Here is a 21,839-nt window from a genome sequence, read left to right as displayed (position 1 = left end):
CAGATATGTTCAAACTACAACTTAAAGTAAGTGAGAACATTGATAACAATCAACAAATAAGACTAAACTTGCCACCCAACCTTCACTGCATACCTATCATATTAAGGCAATCTGCTAGCTGCTATGGGAATGCAACCATAAGAGACACAGTCAAAAATATGTAGCACAAACAAGTACTTAGGAGTTTAAGAATGCTATATCCTGAGAGATATAACCTCAAGGTGACTGGCCAGCATGAAAGCGTAATTAAAGGAAGACATATATTGATTTGAAATTTCTCCACCTTACCTCCCAAGTGTACTTTAGGATCATAGAGCTATCTCTCACCTGATAAATCCGTTGTATGAATTCACTCAAACAGCTGTAACCATTTTATTTTCTGCTATCTATTTATGCAATCTTTTCCCAACCTCTTCAGTAAAGGATAAAGCTCATTCTGGCTGTCCTCAACAGGAGTCCTTAACTCTGTGTCACTTCTCTCTGCCACATGTACCTGGGGAGAGGTGTATGAGACTATTTGGGAGGAAAGAATCACATTGGTAGCACTCAGAAATGGTTGAGAGACTGACAGGACGATCCAGCATTCCAGCACAGAGAATATAATTTGGCAGTCAATCCGTCATTGCTTTATTCCCATTTAAGAATGGAGCGATTTTTGCCTTGAGGATTGTGACTGCTCACTGAGTTGCATTTCAGACTTTGCTGCATTTCCTCTGCATTCTGCAGACTTGGCACTCTGATTCCATTTCACACTAATTGTGATTGCTGACTCGTGCCTGGATGGGAGGCTGCCAAAAGGGCAGGTATCCCAGAGAGACATCATTACCCAGGTTGGCAAATACCTGAGAGCCCTATTTAATGATATGATCTTATTTTACAACAAGGAGCAGGCTTCCAGTCTCACAGCATTGGTTCCTGGCCGTAATATTGTCTGTATAAAAACCTTTCATATTCTTTTGCAAAATAAAAAGAAATAAACCATGGGGAGATAGATCAATGGTAGATGATCAGATACCTGAAAAGAGTTGGAAAGATATGAATAGCTCTAGGGTAAACATATTTATCTAATTGCTGAAGAATAAAAGTTGATGCCTTGCCTAGAATTACTTATGAAATTATATACATAGGAATAGCTTTCTATAGAGAGAGTCAGGACTCTTTTTTTTTTTTTTTTTTTTTTTTTTTACCAGACTTGCTCAGATATTCATTCTGGAATTGAGGTCACTGCTAAGTCATTGAAAACTAGATGGAATGAGTATAACAGGGTACAGAGGATCTTTGTAGCACCCAGCAGGATACACAGGACAGTCTTTATATTCAGTGTTATGTTTTAGTGCTGCGTGTTGAAAAGACCAACATGCTAACATGCTCTGCCTTTGCTTTATTTGCATCATTTTTTAAGATGAACAATTAACATATGTATATGGAAGAAAGAAAGATAGAAAGCCTAACAATGTAATGAAAGATAAGTTCTCCTTACTCAGATTCCAATTCGCAACCATTGTTAAAAATTATTTTTGTATATTTTGAAAACTGTCTACACATGCAAACATAAATATGTGGGTATATGTACAAAAACACTTTTTTTAAAGATTTTATTTTACTATTTTATTTTATTTATTTTATTTTATTTTATTTGAGAGAGAGCCAGAGAGAGAGAAAGCACAAGCAGGGAGAGGAAGAATGAGAGAGAGGAGCAGACTCCCCCCTGAACAGGGAGCCCAGTGTGGGGTTTGATCTCAGGATCCTGGGATCATGACCTGAGCCAAATGCAGATGCTTAATCAACTGAGCCACCCAGGCACCCTCGGGAACACTTTTCTAAAATACATTCCTCAAAGCAGAATATATACACCATTTATTTTATTTTTGCAGCAATTGTATATAGCAACACACAGATTATTGGGTTTCTTTTGAATAACTGAAGAGTAACATAATGCTCTATTATATTCATTTGTCCCAATTTCATTATGCCCGTAAGGACATTAATTATTCCCACTTCCGAAAAAATGAATAGTCTTGTACAAACTTCTGTATATTTAAAGAAGACAATCAGTTGGATTAATTCCTGGAAACAAAATTACTGGCCAATGATTTGATTATTTAAATTTTTGAAATTTATTAAATCACTCTCAAAAAATTGTCTCAATTAACAGTTGCCACAATACGTATGGGAAAGTGTCTTACTTTTTTATACTCTTGCTAATGCTGTGTATTTTCAAACTTTTCCAACTTTACCTTTTTCAACTTGGTAGGCGAAAAGTGGAATCTCATTTACATTTTTTAAAATGCCAAGCTAATGGGTGAATATAAGAATTTTAACAGCATTTTAATATGGGTGAATCAAGCACATCTTTCAGCTGCAAAAGTTAAGAGACCCCATTTCAAATTCACAAAATTGTTCACTATGTTAGTGATTATGCATGTGACTCTCTTTTAATCACATTAAATTAACCAGCATATAGGTTTTATTTTAATAGACACTAATTAAAGATCACCAACTAAACTTATTGTGGATAATCATGGTTTTGAAAATTAATGGTTAAAAAAGGGGAAAATTTTTAAAAGATTCTAGGCAGATAATTACACTCAATTTAAATCAATCCTTAGTGTGATAACTTAAGTATCTAGCTGCAGGCAAGTATTATGGCAATAGGATTTTTATAGTACAGATCCTGAAGTGTCGAAAAATTTCAACTCAGAACATTTGAAAACAATAAAAGATTTCTTTATTGTGAAACTACTGTTGTTTGATCACAAAGGTAAATTTTTACAATAACGACAGTATCATAACCATTCATAAATCTATAAGTATTCAATTTTTAAAACCAAAATACTTGATAAATATCTAATATACCAATTTAGTTGCTAAGGTATCCTTTTTTTTAAATTTTTTTAAGGTATCCTTTTAAACTATGTCAATCATGTAAATTATTTTTTAGTCCATGATGCACCTCAAAGTTTGACTCTTACTTTTTCCAGACATTTAACTCAGAAAATATACCTTTACTTACTAGTTAAATCTCATCTATAGTATTCTAATCAGTTAGAAGGAGGCAAAGTTAGTAGAGGCAAAGAAAGGCAAAAGAAACAGCTTAACTTCTATAGAGGGCAAAACCTTACATAATACCATTCTGTAATCTTTTATTTGTGGCACATTTTAATCTTTCATTACTGAAAATGTTCTTCTTGTCCCTTTTTTTCCTAATTTTTGGGATCCTAGTTTAGGAATAAAGCCCATATTTCTTAAAACAGTCAACTTCACATTTTTAGAAGGTAAAACTCTTGCCAGGCAAGAGTATTGATACTTTATGTGGAAAGCATCAGATTCTCAATTTCCCCATCTGCTGTCTCATGCTCTCTTACAATTTTATTTCTTAAATAAAAAGTTCATTTACTTTAAACTACTGGATAGGGAGGATAATCTTAAACTATCAATTTATAAATAAATAACAGATATAAAGAAGCCTTGTATCCTAATTCATGTTAGTGTTACTGTGAAAGGATATTTATTAAAAACAATTTTTGTTGTTTCTTTATACCTGGTAAATTACTATCTAAGGTTTTGAATTTAAAATTACAAAATACAGTGACAAGCAACTTTAAAACATAAATATCTTACATATAATGTGTTTTTCATTCACCTTCCATGTCCCATAGAGAAATGTGATCCAGGCTGTCTGGCCCTCTAACAAACTGTCTGTTTGAAACACAGAGTTAATTGGACATTGTGAGAAGGGAAAAGAGAGATTGGAGAATGAGCATTTTGCTGCCTCTGTCTGGAGGTGATACACATGATTTCAAATGAAATTTGATTAGCTAGAACATCACATAGGTGTTTTCAATGTTCACAAGCCCCAATGTCTCCCATTGTAGATGAACATAAAGTAATGTTTATACAATATATTATTTCCAGCAGAGAAATTAATAAGTTGTATCAGCAACAGGTGAACCTTAGCAATATCATATTAAATGAAAGTCTCAAACAACTAAATATAGCATGATGTCCTTTATATAAGTTCAAAAATTTAAGAACAACAAATTGAAACACGAATACAATATTATTGAAATACAAAGACAATATCCATAAGTGCAGCAGACTGTATTAAAAGGAGAAGAAGAAAATGGCCAACATGATTTTGGGTCATGGAGTGTAGTTCACAGGTATGTACTACATTATTAAAAATAGCTAACTAATTAGTAATGAGAAGATGTGAATCAAGAATTATATGTTAATACAATCTGTGAATCTAGGCAATTAAATAATTAATAAAACACAAAGTTATATTATGCTTAATATAATAATTTGCATAATTTTAGTAATACCTTAAATAAAACTTTAATATTTAATAATAATTTAATTTTTGGAAAGAATTTTCATAAATACAAAAGAGGGGCCCTGATTTCACAAGTATTTATTTATTTCTGTTTAAAAATGGAATTTTAAATTAACTATAAGCTCAACATGAGTTAGTTGAATACCATAGCTCTGTTTTGAAAGGTTAAAGTGAATTCTGTGAAATGAAGATTTGTAGCATTCCTCTTGATAAGGTCCTTCCAGTCAAATCACTCTGCCTAGTATGTGTTAAACTCATAATAAATGAACCATTATTACCAATTTGATAGTTTCCTACCATTTTTCTGGAATTCAGATGATAAGGTTTACACAAATCACTGTTATGTACAAGATAGTAAATGAAACCAAATGAATTTGCTTTGAAAAGATTTATAGACTAGGGTAGGATACTTTGGGATGGGGTAGGGAGGAGTCTAGGGATTAACATGATTTTTTTAAATATGTTAAAGTATTATGATTTAATAGAAAGGTTAGAATTATTTAGGGTGGCCTGAAAGAACACAATTAGGACCAGCTTTTGGAAATTACAGAAAAGCAAAGTTAAGTTTAGAATCAAATTTTTTTTCTAACTAACTAGCTGTCCAATTCCATAATAAATCATTCTATAAGGATGTATTTTATAATAAAAAATAATACAACAAAAGAGTCATGACTTTTTAATATAGATCCCAACCCTGGGTAATAAGTCACCTATATATCCCTTTCATTCTGTAATATTTAATGATAGAAAATAAAGATGTAAAAATTAACAGACTACTATTTCCTCCAATAAGGATATAGATTCTTATTGATTGAGTACTGTATTAGTTTCCTGTAAATCATGTAAAAAATACCACATACTTCCTGGCTTAAAACAAAAAAAATATATATATATTCTCTCAAAATTCTTGAGACCAGATATCAGAAATCAGTTTCACCACACTGAAATCTAAGTTCTGATAGGGCTCCATCCAGAAGCTCTGCAAGAGAATCTTTGCTTTCCTCTCCTAACTTCTGGTACCTGCCAACATTCTTTGCTTTGTGACCACATCACTCCAATCTCTGGCTCTTTGGTCCCCTCGTCTTCTTTTCTGTTGTCAAGTCTACCTCTGCATCTCTCGTATAAACACAATTATGATGGTATTTAAGGATAATGTCCTATCTCAAAATTCTTGATGAATCTCATCTATTAAGTCTTTTTTTTTTCCATAAAAGGTAACATTCACTGATTTCATGTACTTAGTGCATATTTTGTGGGCAGTAATTAGTCTAGCATCGGTACCTTCAACTTGAAATAGTTTATTTGGTCATCTCTCTTTACTGATCATGCCAACATTTATAAAGACCAAAATCAATTTCCATGTCATTATAATATAACTTTCCTAGAGAGGTAGAATGGACTATTACACTCCACAATTCTTATTAGTCTGGGGAGGATGCAGTTTTTATGACATCTTTTTTTTTTCTTCATGATTTACAGTGTAAACCAAGGATCAGCAAACCTTAGTGCATGTGCCACATGTAGCCGCTGCTTGTTTTTGTATGGTCCTCAAGAATATAGTTTTTACATTTGGGTGCCTGGCTGGTGCAATCAGTTAAGCGTCTGACACTTAGTTCCAGCTCAGGTCATAAGCTCCGGATTTTGCGATCAAACCCCATCTAGGGCTCCACACTCAGCATGAAATCTGCTTTAGATCGTCTCTTCCTCTTCCTCTTCCCTCCTACTCATGCTCTCTCTCTCTCTCTCTAAAATAAATGAGTAAATCTTTAAAAAAGGGATGATTTTTAAGGCAGCCCAGGTGGCTCAGCGGTTTAGCGCCGCATTTGGCCAGGGGCCTGATCCTGGAGACCTGGGATGGAGTCCCACGTCGGGCTCCCTGCGTGGAGCCTGCTTCTCTCTCTGCCTGTGTCTTTGCCACTCTCTGTGTCTCTGTCTCTCATGAATAAATAAAAATCTTTTAAAAAGGATTGATTTTTACGTTTTTAAATGGTCATAAAATAAAAAGAATATTTCAGGACACAAGGCAAATCCATAGATTTCAAAATTTTAGGTCAATAATAAAGTTTTACTTGAACACAGGCATATGCATTCGTTTATCTGTCCATGTCTGCTTTAGAGCTACAATGGCAGAGTTGAGTAGTTGCGACAGAGATCACATAACCCACAAAGCCTAAAATATTTACCATTTCCAGAATAAGTTTTTTGACATAAATGATATTCTCTGAGTCTTCAAACTGCTCTTTATATGTACATATAAACTTTTAGAATATGTTAAAGCAAAACAAAACTTAAGTGGTTGGCTCTTAAAACTGAAGGACTTAGCTTCAATTGAATATTATCTCCATAATACATTAATGAAATCTACTTAAGTGCTTCAAAAAAGCCAAAAATTTGTCCTTGTTTTCTGTATTATCCATACCCTGAGGGCGGTGATGGAGAAAATCCTTGCGGGTTTTTGAATGATGGAGGAAGTTTAGGAATAGAAGAAATTGAGAAGATGTAGTCCATACCTCAGAAACAAGACTTGAATAGTGTTACACAAACAAAAAAGTAAGAAGTTCTTTTTCTGTGCTTCCATAACTATTTAGTTGTTTTAGTATACTTTAAGGAAAATCTCTATCTGCCTATGATCATTCTGAGCTGATAAATTAATAAACAAGATTTAATAGTATGTTCTATGCAATATGAGGATGAGTAGGCAATTCACAGTAAAGCAAGTTATGTGACGGCTGCTCAAAAAATTAACCTTTATTAATACATTTGATGAAAGCTTAGTTTGTGCTTTACAGAGTCACAAGTACATGAAACAATAAAATAGGTTTAGAATTGGACTGTACTTGATAAAATAATTTTCATTCCTCAGTGAATTGGCAGACTTTCCACTAATAGTGATAAAAATCTTGCCAAACTAAGACTATCATCAAATTAAATCCTCAAACCAAGTCTATAAACTTTACCATCTTTTTGGTTTCTCTCATGATTTTTAATATATCTCAAATTGGCAGTACAATTTTATATATATATACATGCATACATACACACATGCATATATGTATACATATACACGTATACATATGAAGATAGATAATGTATATAGTGAAGATATTTGTGTGCATATGTATGCATGTATGTATATCTCATATTAATATGCATACTTATATTAATATGTGTACCTCATGTCTCTGTAGATAAATCATTCATTTACATATCATAGAAGATAAAAAAGAACCCAAGTGTTGAGTGTTAGTTGACCAAAATTATATTTCGAGTTTCTAAATGCCTAATAATCAAGTCTTGTTTCTAAGGCAATGTCATTTGAGGTTTCTGGAAATATCACTCAGAGTAAAGCCACTACATGATAGTAGTGGTTTTACTCTTTTCATACTTTGCGTCCAAATATCATTCATCACTTAGAATTAATTAGGTATCTGTAGAAATACTGAACCTATTACGTTTTTTAAGTGTATTCTATTTTAATTTAGCTTAGAATATAGATTTTCAAGGATGAATTAGCTGCTATTTTTCAGCTTCTAGTTGACAATGGAATACTATATAGAAGTTGTTCTCCTAACCTTGGTTGTCAGTCACAAGCCTATTTTAATAGGTTTCTTTATTAAATCTGTATCTCACTTTTTTTTTCATTCTATAAATCTATTTGAGAGAGATTTAAAAAAATGTTTGTTTTGGCAAGGAGGAAGTGAAAGAGGTGATAGAAAATCAGATTGAATTTATGCATTTATGTATTTTCTTCATATGAAAAGTATCAATATGCTTAGGGTTAAAGAAAATTGTTTTATTTTGAAAATATTTTTTTCAATTCCCTTTCCATGGTGTGATGTCTTCAGTTATATTTTCTCAATAAATTGGATGCAGCTATCAACATTTCTACGATTCTTAGAGATTAAAAAGAAAGCCAAACTTTTTCCTTAAAAAATTAAGTCATTTTTTTTAATCATCAGCAATAGTGAGTTTTTTTTAAAAAGATTTATTTATTTATTTGAGAGAGAGAGCTTATGTTGAATGAGCTCAGGCAGGGTGGGGGGAAGATAAGGGGAGAGAGAGAAAGACCCAAGTAAACTCTGTGCTAAGCATGCAGCCAGATGTGGGGCTCCATCTCAGGACTCTGAGATCATTACCCGAGCTAAAACCAAGGGTCAGATGCCCAACCAGCTGCACCACCCAGGTGCCTCAATAATGAAAGGATTCTAGCCATCCACAAAGTCACTGGTTGGATGGTTCAATAACAGTAGTCTTTCCTGTTTTACAAACACTAGTTATAGTTTATCGTGTTAACTTTTAACAGAAGGGTACTTTCAAGAGACTGAGTAGATTTTATCTCATGCTTCATTACACTGTATATGTATTGTAAATGATATGTTATTAATTATCACATATGAAGATAATAATTTATATATTCTTTAGAAACTACTACTCAATTATTATATATAACAATACAGATATGTGTGTGTCTTTTTTGTCTTTTCATAATAGTGTTATGAAACATAAACTTTGTCAGAGATCTGGGTCTGTGTCTCAGCTTCCTGTCACCCTTAGACAAATACATTTTCTGAGGTTCAGTTTTACTACCAGTCACATAAAAGGCCAATCACATAAGATTTTCATGATGATTCAAAGCTATGTCAATCAAATATGTGTCATAAATTTAGGCTTAAAATTTAGGACTCATCCACTCCTTTTTCTGAACTCTTTATGATTTTAATTATTGTGTTCAAGTTTTTTAAAAGAGCTATAATTACTATTTAATATAAACTTTAAATTTTGATTCCTATATCCTCTGTTGTCTTTTTTTTTAAGATTTTTATTTAGTTGTTCATGAGAGACATAAGCAAAGGAAGAAACAGGCTTCCTGTGGGGAGCCCAATACAGGACTTGATCCCAGGACCCCAAGATCATGTCCTGAGCTGAAGGCAGACGCGCAACCACCGAGCCACCCAGGTGTCCCTATTCTGTGCTGTCTTGACTAAATAACCAATTACCCCTCAAATTATTTTTCTCCTTTTTTTTTCTTTTTAAGCTGGCTCATTAGAGCTAAACAATCTTAAACTAATTCTTATTTATGGTATAAAAAACACAACATTAGAATATAAAGATCTTGGATATCCTTTAGTCATACTTGTTATGTAAACTCAGTTCAAAACATTTATAATGATTATTCATCGAGACTCTGCTTTTGATGGTCCATCAACAAACAAGTCACCAAATCTGAGGTATGGCATCCAATTTTAGACAGCTCTAAGTATTTGATAGTTTTACTTAGGGAGAGCCAACATACAGCTGCTCTGTGTGACTTTATTCAGCCCATCATTCCATATAAATGCTCCATCACTTGTCCTCTAACTTATTTCTTTTCTGGACTAAACATAAGCCTCATTGTCTCTTGAATGAAAGCAGTTTGCATCTTTGTCCTTACAGGAGTCCCTATCACTATTACTGAGCCAGAAATTGTACAAGTATTTATTCTCTCATTTAATGATCACATTAATTCTAATGGTGGGTACTATCATCACCTTACCCACACACATTATTTTAGGTCACAGATGCAAAAACAAACAAATTAAACAAAATCGCAAGATGACCCAAATTACACAGCCAATATGAACTAAACCATGGCAACATAGTCTGTTGGCCAAACTGTTAAGCATTACAGTCACATGGATGAGATCAATTTTATAGATATTCTTTGTATAAAATAATAAAATAAAAACACATTCCTAATATGATTTCACCAAAGCAAAGGACTTCACTTGTTTTGTCCTGAGCACCCTAATAGAGATAAAGAATTAACATAAATTTATTTTTTTTCTTGTAAAACAGAGCAAGAATATTAATTTGAGACACAATCATCTAAATTTGAGATAGAATCATCTAAATCTCCTGTAATATACTGTCCTGGAAAATCCTGATGGACTTTAAAAACCTCCATTCAAATCTTGGACAAGACCAGTATTTCTGAGAGAATTAGGTGACAGTAATGAATAGAAGAACCCTTTTTTGAGAGGAAGCATAATTAAGGGAAAGAGGAAATGCTATTCTCTTCTTTCTGGAATGTGGGGATAGGTCTCCCATAAGAAAATTCAAACAGGAGAAATGGGGAAAAGATAAATTTCAAAAATTGATTTAATTAATGTGCTGTTTTTGGCCAATTGGAAATGACTATACCTTGATAGGTGTATTGGGAATGCCTTTGGAACTGAATCTGGTATTAGTAGGAAAGAGTGCCAGAACCAGTCATACCTGCCATGGACTCAGCACCGGGAAGGAGCAGCATACAATGCCATATATTTTCTATTGTCCAGTATTATACACTCTAGTCTAGCCCTTTTTACTTTTCTGTGAAATTCCAGGACACTGACTACTTTTGTAATATTTGTAGAGTCATTAAGACGTAACATAAAGAACATGTCTCCCTATCTATCATTCTTGATTACCGCTCAATAATAAGCTCTTTTGGTTATCAGTCTTTTTTGAGATTGATCTTCATACTTCTCCCACCTCAGCTTTCCCCCTGCCCCTCATCTCCTCAGAAGTGTCTCCTTGCCACACACATGCACAGAGCACGCTCAAAAGCATCCTTTCTATTGTGTGCATTGGGCATAGGTTTTGTTTTGTTTTGTTTTCATGAGAAATGAGTTCTATTTGTATAGAGAATATATGAATCTTAGCTTAACTGAATCCTGACTCCCTTAGGACATTTTTTTTGCATCAAGTTCTTAAGGGAAACTTAATTCATTCCCCAGTGGCTCACAGAGCTGAGGAAAAGGTGATAGCTTCAGCATCCGCTTCACTCACCAGAGCTACTCAAGGCTGTCAGACTACATCCTCACATGAGCTCTTCCCGCTTCCAGAGCCATAGCACTCAGCAATTTACTCTACACAATTTCGCATCTACCAGTTTTATAGTCATTCTCCCTCATTCACTGAATACTCTGGTACCTGTTCCACAGTTCCTTTTTTTTTTTTTTTTTTTTTTTTCTAAATCAATCTAATGTCCTCAGTGTTTTAAGTATGACTATGGAAAATCTACGCAGTATCCCAACATTTTATATCATGTGACATGACCCTTTTTCAATATCAGTTTTCCCTCTTTGTGTCACATGATGAATTTTATTCTTACCCTTCCTACTTCACCAACCTGCAGGCTCTGAAATCCCACCCTCAGATGAAAGCCTCCAATCATATCAATTTTGTTGTTGTTGTTTTTGTTACAATCCATCACAATGATTCAACTTCTTTAAGATTACAAATTCCTGGGATCCCTGGGTGGCGCAGCGGTTTGGCGCCTGCCTTTGGCCCAGGGCGCGATCCTGGAGACCCGGGATGGAATCCCACGTCGGGCTCCCGGTGCATGGAGCCTGCTTCTCCCTCTGTCTGTGTCTCTGCCTCTCTCTCTCTCTCTCTCTGTGTGACTATCATAAATAAATAAAATTTAAAATAATAATAATAAAAAAAAAGATTACAAATTCCTGACTCCTTTTCTTCTCCATACTTTTACTTGCTTTCTTAAGTAGTTTAGTCTAAAATACACACCTTTGGGAAACATCCTCAATTCCTGTGCTTCATTTGGTTTTCCAACTCATCATTCTGGGGGATAAAAGCAGACCTTGGATAAGTTCAACTGTTTATCCTTTCTTGAACTGTGTCTGAGTTGCCTAATGCTCTTAGAGCAAAACAAAACAAATGATGTTTTGTGGCATCATTTTTATTTCTCCAGCTTCAGGTCCCCATCGGGCTTACTGTTCCACTTCTGTCCCCTCAGAGATCTCACACTGTTAACATCTCCCTTCTTTCTAGTATCTTCAACCTCTTTCTTATTGTCTTCTTTCCATACATGGGAAAATGTTTAAATTTCTTTCATCTTTTAAAAACTACTCTCCCCGGGATCCCTGGGTGGCGCAGCGGTTTAGCGCCTGCCTTTGGCCCAGGGCGCGATCCTGGAGACCCGGGATCGAATCCCACATCGGGCTCCCAGTGCATGGAGCCTGCTTCTCCCTCTGCCTGTGTCTCTGCCTCTCTCTCTCTGTGTGACTATCATAAATAAATAAAAAATAAAAATAAAAACTACTCTCCCCAATTTTATATTCATGCTCTAGACAACACTTTGTCTCCCCCCTCCCCTTTATTTTCCTGAGGGTGAAGTTTCCTGAGGAAATAATCAGTTATACTCACTGTTTATCCTTTATTGGATGCAATTGCTTGGCTTCCTCAACAACTACAAACCTATTTTATCTTTCTTTGGTATTTCAAGGTTTTCCTCAACAAGAATGCTTATGTTCCAAATCCAAGAGACAAGATGTTGTTCTTTGCTTACATATCTCAGAAGTGTTATAAATGATCATTTTTTTCCATTTTTAAGTTAGGGTAAAATTTACACACGGTAAAATTGGCCCTTTTGGTGTACATTTCTGAATTGGAAAAATGCATACAATTATAACCATCATTAAATTCAATATATAGAATAGTTCCACTGTCCTAAAAATTTTCCCTATGTCCCTTATAACCAACCGTTCCCCCTTTTCAAGACTTTACCTACCACTGATCTTTTTTCTTTCCCTATAATTTTACCTTTTCCACCATGTTGTATAAACAGAGTCCAACAATATATAACCTTTAAAAATCTAGCTTCTTCTACCTAATGTAATATAGTTGATATGCACTTTACCATCATGTTATGGTGTGTATCAGTATCTTATATCTTTTATTGGTGAGTAGTATTCTACTGTATGGATATACCACATTTTAATGATTCATCAACTTAAGGATATTTGGGTTATTTCTAGTTTAGGTCAGTTAACAATAAATCCTATATAAACTTTCAGATACAGATATTTGTGTGAGTATAAGTTTTCATATATTTTGGGTGAGTGTCTAGGATTGGGATAGCTAGGTCATATACTAACTGTATGCTTAACATTATGAGAAACTGTAAAACTGTTTTCAAAAAGGTTGTACTTTCTGAACCACCATCAGCATATTAGAAGAATCCAGTTGTTCCATACCATGGCATTATTTGGTACTATCAATTAATTACTTTTCTCTTTCTTTCTCAATTAGTCTAGTAAGTATATGATATCATACTGTGGTTTTAATGTGCATTTTACTAAAAAATAATGTGATGGAACACATTTTCATGTTCTTACTTGCCATCTGAATATCTTCTTGATGAAGCATTTGTTCAAATACTTTGACCATTTTTAAAATTGGGTCGTTTCATTATTAGTGCTTTGAGAGTTCTTAATATACTCAGGATAAAAGTCCCTTATCAGATATAATGTTTGCAAATATTTTATCTAAATCTCTGGATCATTTTTTCATTATCTTAAAGGTGTTTCAAGAGTAGAAGTTTCTAATTTTGATGAAGTCTGGATATTATTTTTTTCTTTTATGAATTATGCTTTTGGTGTCATAGCTAAGAAATTTTTACTTAAAATTTCTCCTAATCTTTCTTCTAGACATTTTATAGTTTTGCTATTTTATTTTTTAAAGATTTTACTTTTAAGCAATCTTTACACCCAATATGGGGTTCCAACTTACAACCCCAAATCAAGAGTTGCATGCTCTAGCAACTGAGCCAGCCAGGTGCCCCTAGACATTTTGTCATTTTAAGTTTTACTTTAGCTCTATGATCAATTCTGAAGACTGCATTCTTCCTCTTCCTCTGCCTCCCTCCTCTTCCTTCTCCCTCCTCCTCTCTCTCTCTTCCTTCTTCTTCTTCTTCTCCTTCTTCTTCTCCTTCTTCTTCTTCTTCTTCTTCTTCTCCTTCTCCTTCTCCTTCTTCTTCTTCTTTTCTTCTTCTTCTTCTTCCCCTCCTTCTTCACCTCCTCTTCCTCCACTTTCTTCTTATGTGTTGTATAGATCAAAGCTTATTTTCTGTATATTGAATAATCAATTTTTCTAGTATCATTTGTCAAAAAGACTACTTTACTCTTTTTGATTTTGTACCTTTGGGAAAAACAATCAACTTTATTTCTGTGGTTTTATTTCTGGACTGTCCTGTTCCACTGATCTATATATTTTTTTTTTGCCAATGCTACATTGCCCTGATTACTATGGCTTTATTGTTTGTCCTGAAAGCAACTCTAGTTATGAGTCCTCTGTCTTTGATGTTTTTTTTTTCAAAAAAATAATTTGACTATTTTAGTTTCTTTGTATTTCTCTATATATTGTAGTACCAATTTATCTCTAAAAAATAACACTGCTAGTATTTTTATCAAAATTGCATTTGATAGATCAATTTGGAAAGAATTGGCAACTTAATAATAAATGTTCCAGCTAATCAACACAATATGTTTCCATTTCTTTTGTTTGAAGTGTTTTGTAGTTTTTAGTAAATAGTGCACATAGTTTTTTTAGCTATACACATAAATACTTGGTGTCCTCAGTGTTATTGTAAATATACTTTTTATAATTTTAATTTCTGATCATTGTATATAAATATATGATCTTTAAAAAATATATTGATCTTATACCCTGCTACCATGCTTAACTTACTTATAAGTTATATTATCATTTTCAAAGACTGTTTTGGGATTTTCTATGTAGATAACCATACAGTCAGCAATTTTTTTTTTATTTCTTCCTTTCCAGTTTATGTGTCTTTTCTTATTTCAGTGGGTACTGTTTCTAGTATAATATTGAATAAAAGACCATTCCTCTTTGTGAAATTCTTTCCTTGACTTTTCTGACACCAATCTCTATCTTTCCCCCCTCCTCTCTGACTGTTCCTTTTTAGATTCTTTTAGTTCTCTTTATTCTGTTCTTCTAAATGATCTTTTTTCTCAATTCTTTTTTTCCTCCTCGGTTTATACATGTTTTCTTCAAACTGTCACTGAACTCTCATGATTTTGATGTACATGTAAATGCTTTGCTGCTGATGCAGTCACTCTCTAAATCCTCTCCTTATTTATCTAATTACTCTGACTGAATATTACAACTTGTATTTTCAGATACATTTAAAATTCTATAGGGATGGGACACACATTTTCTTCTTCCCTCTATTATGCTTGCTATCATAATGACTGATTCCACAAACCACTCAGCTACTCAAATCACAAATCTGAGGATCTTGTGTAATTACTTCTTTATGCTTAACTTCTATGAGATTAAACAATGTAAAGTTTTTTTTTTAATTTGTCAAAACAGGTAAATATTGACAATTTCATGCTGTGCTACCCAATAAGTCATTCAACCTCTCAATTATCATCAATATACCTGAAATTAATCTATGCTTCTTCAACCCATTGCCATTACCTCTGTTATGGATTTCATCATCTCCATCTGGAATATATAATTATAGCCATTCAACTGGCTTTTTTCAAGTTCCCTTTATATCCTCTCTAATACATTCTTCAAACTGCATTTTTATTTCTATCCTATCTATCTGTCATATTTATTTGTGCAACCTTGGTAAAATCAAGGATTTCTAAGCTTTGGGTAATTAAAAAAAAATCTATATGCAGGATAGTGTAGTTTTATCACCTGGTTATTGTAAAGCTCAATAAGAGTACATGAAAAGACATTTCATAAAATACAAAGCTTTTACAAAATGCTTATACCTGTCATTGCCTACTGTGGTTAAAGTCCTTTCATTTCTCATCTATGATATAGTTTTCTGTAAACCAAACCAACAAAACTGCCTATTACAATCATAAAAATGTCATACTGTTTGCCTCATTTGTATTGTAACCATGGGGATATATTATCCTGAAGAATTACACAAATATTTTCTGTTGAATAAACTTTGGAAAAAAATTAACATGAGTGAATTTCTTATGTGTTAAAGACAGCAGGCCCAGACTATTTACATTAAATCTAATGTAAACTAAAGGACATTTCATCCACGCAAAAACCTTTATGATTAAGATATTAGAGTAGTTCATATACATACAGTTTTAATCTCAATTTTAACAACCTTATAATAAGAATGTATGATAATCATAATGTATATATTTCAGTACATAAAAAATTATCCATAAGTTTATTACATTATTTAGTAAAAACAGTTTTTAGAAGTTACTTATCACACTAAAATGAAAAAAGTCTTACTATACTTCATGTTTTAAGTTTTGGAAAATTAAATCAGTAGCCATTAATGGCCTATGAATATAATACACATTGCTTATGTTTTGCAAGTTACCTAACATTTGTATTCTTGGTATTTTCATATACCTATATATTTGGAAACAGTATGAAAAGTAAAGAGAGACAATATCTAAACGTATATTTTACATTGAACATTGAACTCAAACAATCAAGACGGTAGCCAAGGGAAAAAAATCTTTAATGGCAAAGAAGATTCTGTATATAGAACTTTATCAACTAAAAAAGCACTTATTTTTCTGCTCTAAATATATAAACTCATAAAATATAGGAAATTTGAGAACTAGGACATTTTATAATAAGCCTAAAGAGAGTTGGTACTCAATAAATATTTTTTAAGTGAATAAATAAATGAATAATTTATCGACAATTTAAATATCTGACAACTTTCATTTAGAAAACCCCTCTGAATTCTTTTATCCAGGACTTTATCTTTACATGCATCTTTTTTAAAAGGGCAAACTCTGAAAAGATCACTGACAATTTGAGTTTTATTTTATGGTCTCTATTTTGTAGACTAATAGGCCCCTCTCTTTTTCTCAGTCTCCAATTGTATAATTGCTTTAAGTTGTGATCATCTGACCAGATGCCTGAAAATTACCTGATCTATTTAATATAACTTGTTTAGCTGAATCAATTTAATTTCCAGGCCATATGTTCACACAATTATTTCACTTAATCCATTTCAAGGTGGCTTCCTCTTTTGCGCCTTGCTGATTCACCTCCCTTTGATTGATCCAGCTCTAGAATAAGTAATGACCTACATGAGAATTTTAAAATAACACTGCTGAAAAATCAAAAGACACATTCTATTCATCTTCTCAGGCCAACCATTCCAGGAATAATAAGTCGTCTTTAAATTCTCTGTCTTGCCTATTTCTTTCACAGAAAATGAAAGGCTTATAAAAGGTATGTTCTGATCATACCTACAAATTAAAATATGAATATTGGATTATCACTGAAGGTACAATAAATTCCAGTTAAATCAAAATATGATCCATTACATTTTCTGTAGTAATTTATCAAAGTCCCTTTCACTTTTTTGTGTGCTGTGCCAAACTGAACATTTAACAAATATGACAAAAGACAATATAATTAACCATTTTCCACTTTAAAATTTAGGCAGTTCTATTTTCTCACCTTTTCACATTAATTTGATTTTTAGTTTCTTGACTGTACCTGACTTGCAAAAGTTTTAACAAGATTATTAAGTTTTGTTTCAAAGTATAATTTTCTTAGGAAAAATAATGGAGAATTAAATTATATCATTCTGTTCTGTGTGTGAATTAAGCCCAAGTTTGCTCCTGTTTGTCTCCCTTTAGATGGTCATGATGAATAAAGGGAGATAAAATTGGAAGGAGGAATATTCTTTTTTTTTTTTTTTTGCCTTAATCAACCTCCTCGCCTCTCTCTTCCTTCCTAGAGTCATGATTGAACCACATTAGACATTTCTTACATGAGGTTTTCTGTAGTATCAGAAAATTTGTTATGCCTACCATTCTTTTTATTAACTGATAGATATGGGGAAATGGCCAGTTTCTGTAACTCATTTTCTTTCATAGACATTCTAGCTTATCTTTGACATAAACTCTTAGTTACTCACTAACTTGAATAGTCTAACATTAAGTTTCGTTTTGGGGGGGAATATTTTTTAAAAATAAAAACAACATCTTTAGTGTTTCAAATAAGTATATTAATCATGAAGTCTTTGTATTTCAGGTAAAAGCCACTGATATTACATTTCAGATCATTGATAATTTAGTCTTTCCAAAGGATGAAGTTGACTTATGCAGACTGACTTTCAGTAAGAAGTAATAGTGCTAGCTCTGGGAGTACTATAACCTTACTATGTCCTTAACCCACTAAATCTAACAGATGGGTGGAAGATTCGCTAATTTTCACCATGGAGTATTAACATATTTGGGCTCTAAATAAATATGAATATGTGAGACCTGTCAACTATAGATTTACCTATTTTCTCCTGATTTTTAAAAATATTTATTAGTGGATAGTGTATTTCTCAGCTTTATCCCTATAGTATCAAGTAATGAGAAATTATTTGATGATTGACTAAAGCAACAAATATTATGTGATTTATAAGGTATTTCAAAAAGTCACATCAACTAAAAAAAGATATATCAAATTAGATTAAACCTAAGTACTTAAGTTCCATAATACAAAAAAAGTGTATCACTCATTCTGCAACCATAACTAATATAGAAGTTCAATGAGTACTTATTAAGTGCCCAATATATATAGAATAAGATAAGACATATGTAACTGATGCTACCTAATGAAATCCCCGCGCTTTGATCATTTCACTGCACATGTGTCAACTATCTATCATCAGCACTTGCATTCTCTGTCTGAAGGCTTTCTCTGGCTGCTTGGCTACTTTATTATCTATGGGACAAGCTGGACCACTGTCTCCCAGAGGCAGCTTTAACCAAGTGCCAATAGAAATTGATAAATAAGTATTTATCTTCTTACCCTTCAGGTTGGGATAACTCTGAGCACATGTTTTAACTAGATTTCTCTAGAAGGATTCAGATTCATTTACCCCCAACAGTAACTTGCTTAAAAAATAAACCCTATCTGTCTTCCCTACTTTGTTTCCCATTTCCCTAGTGTTTTGGCCAATGATGACATTCCAAAATAACTACTTGTGCTGGAATCCTTGCCTTAGAATTTGTTTCTCAGGAAACCAAACTAAGATATAAATAGATGATATACATATAGATATAGATATCGATTTAGATATAGATGTAGATATAAATTTACATAATTCACCATCATCATCATCAGGATGGGATGCTGGCCATCAATTTTGGATTATATTTCAGAAATAATTTATTGTGTACATTGAGGTCACATTTTATAGTCAGCATCTCTTCCTGTTCAAAGTCCACTAGTAAGTTTCAATAAATAAAATGAGGATAATTTAGGAAAAATTTTATTGTAACTAGAAACAAATTTGGAACATAAGTGAATTTTGCACTGATATCATTTATTGGTAGTTTCTTATATTTTTTAGACTGCAGAGTATGAGCAATAAGGAATTTATCTCAGTTTTTATTTTATTATTCTTTTATCTATAGCTAATTTTGGTGCAAATAAACAGTTTTTAATCTCACTTTGAGATTAAAAAACTGCAAACAAAAATAAGGTTCTTAAAAATAAATGTTTTCTTTTAGGTGTTTTTAAATTATTATAATTCTAAATCAATTTTAACTCTTAATTATTCTAAAAAATCAAAGTAATGTCTACAGCATTAAAAATATATCACACTATTTACCTAGGCTAAAAAAGATGTCACTGAAGCAAATGAAACTGAAACTCTGGATGCTGCATTCACATAAATGCCTTATAAAAAAATAATAATAACAGTAGTTGGGACCCCTGGGTGGCTCAGCAGTTGAGCATCTGCCTTCAGCTCAGGATGTAATCCCAGGATTGAGTTCCACATTGGGCTCTCTCCATGGAGCCTGCTTCTCCCTCTGTCTCTGCCTCTCTCTCTCTCTCTCTCTCTCTCATAAATAAATAAAATCTTTAAAAAATAACAATAGTCAAAGACTCAAAAATTTTGCAAAAACAGTGCAGGGAATCCCTACATGTACTCATTTGCATTTCATTCAGCTTCAAAGTGGTCTCTTATGTGTCTGTAGTATATTGTCAGAACCAAGAAAATGCCATTGGTATAATACTGTTAACTAAAGTATGAACCTTAAACAGATTTCACCAGTTTTTATATGCAGTCTTTGAGTGTGTTTCTGTGTGGCTGTGTTTGTATATGCTCTAGAAAATTTTATCACAAGAGTAGCTTTGAGTCACCATCTCCTCAATCTCTAAACAGAACTATTCCATCACCACAAAGATACCACTTAATGTTAGCCCTTAATATTTACATCCTCCCTTAAACTTAACTCTGGGCAATCATTGACCTTTTCTCTATGGGGCCATAGCTTTGTCACTTTGAGGACATTGTGTAAATGGACTAATAATACAATATGTAAACTCTTTGAAATTGTTTTTTTTTTTTTCATTCAGCATAATATTGGTTCAAAGTCATTGCAAGTAACAATAATTTGTTGCTTTTTATTGCTAAGTAGTATCTTATTATATGTATGTATTATCTCTTTTAGCTACTTATATGTCGAAAGACATCTACTATGAACATTTGTATTCAGACTTTTTTTGTGAACATAAGTTTTCATTTCTGTAGGATGCATACTTATGATTGTTTTAGTGAGGTGCATGTAGGTATGTTAGTTTTTAAAGAAATGCTAAACTATTTTCCAGAATTGCTGTACTATTTGTACTCTCATAAACCATGCATGTGACAACCAGTTTATTTTCTTTTTCTTTTTTTAAATTTATTTATTTATGATAGTCACAGAGAGAGAGAGAGAGAGAGAGAGGCAGACACAGGCAGAGGGAGAAGCAGGCTCCATGCACTGGGAGCCTGATGTGGGATTCGATCCCAGGTCTCCAGGATCGTGCCCTGGGCCAAAGGCAGGCGCCAAACCGCTGCACCACCCAGGGATCCCTCCAGTTTATTTTCATTCTCAGCATCAGTTACATGCTTTTTTGACTATCATACAAATCACATGATCACACTAAAACAGTGATTTTCAAACAACTTAGTTGATTATACCGAAAATCACTCAGGGAGTACAGATGCAGATGTCCCCATTATTATTAATGATAGCAGCAACAGTTTATTGCATTTATAGTGGGCCACATTGGCCCTAGGCTATTTAGTTTCCACAGTAACACTTCCAAGTATGTTATTATTATCATCTTAATGATAAAAAAATTAGATGGAGAGTGATTTAGTAACTTGTTGAGGATCACACATATAGTTAAGGAGAGTGTCAGGGTTTTAATTTCAGTTTGAGTTCCAAACCAAAGCTACTTCATTAATAACATAAATTCATGAACAGAGGTTAGACATAAAAAAAATGACAGTAATTAATTTGTTGGAATGAATTTCTCTTAGATAAAGTCAGTTTTTAAAATACTGATGACTAATTTGTACAGTGAAAAAAGTTTAGGCCCTCTCTCATATACCTTTGAAATATAAAGATCATGGTGCAAAGTTATAATGAGTAATATTGTTTTATAGCAAAGAATGACCAATTTTTTAAAGATTTTATTTATTTATCTGAGAGAGGGAAAAAGAGCACAAGCAGGGGGAAGTGGCTTTGGGAAAAACAGACTCCCTGATAAGCAGGGAGCCAGATGCAGGCCAATGGATCCCAGGACTCTAAAATCATGACCTGAACTGAACTCTTAACCAACTGAGCTTAACAGACTGAGGCACTGAGGCACCCCAAGAATGACCATTTTAATTAAATATATGTCTCAAATATAGTTAAGCTATGCT

The 21,839-nt window shown here is 33.1% G+C and overlaps 1 long non-coding RNA gene across 1 annotated transcript in view; it reads left to right on the top strand.

Annotated features, from left to right (window-relative positions):
• Window positions 1-5,384: 5,384 nt before the first annotated feature.
• Window positions 5,385-21,839, top strand: part of LOC111095562 — an 88,008-nt gene continuing 71,553 nt past the window's right edge. Inside the window, exons 1-2 of the long non-coding RNA XR_005358288.1 lie at window positions 5,385-5,475; window positions 6,762-6,886. This is a non-coding gene — a long non-coding RNA (uncharacterized LOC111095562). The remainder of the gene's footprint in view (window positions 5,476-6,761; window positions 6,887-21,839) is intronic.

Source organism: Canis lupus, chromosome 4, assembly GCF_011100685.1.
Source record: "Canis lupus familiaris isolate Mischka breed German Shepherd chromosome 4, alternate assembly UU_Cfam_GSD_1.0, whole genome shotgun sequence".
NCBI classification, from domain to species: Eukaryota; Metazoa; Chordata; class Mammalia; order Carnivora; family Canidae; genus Canis; species Canis lupus.
This window is presented reverse-complemented; position numbering and strand designations above follow the sequence as displayed.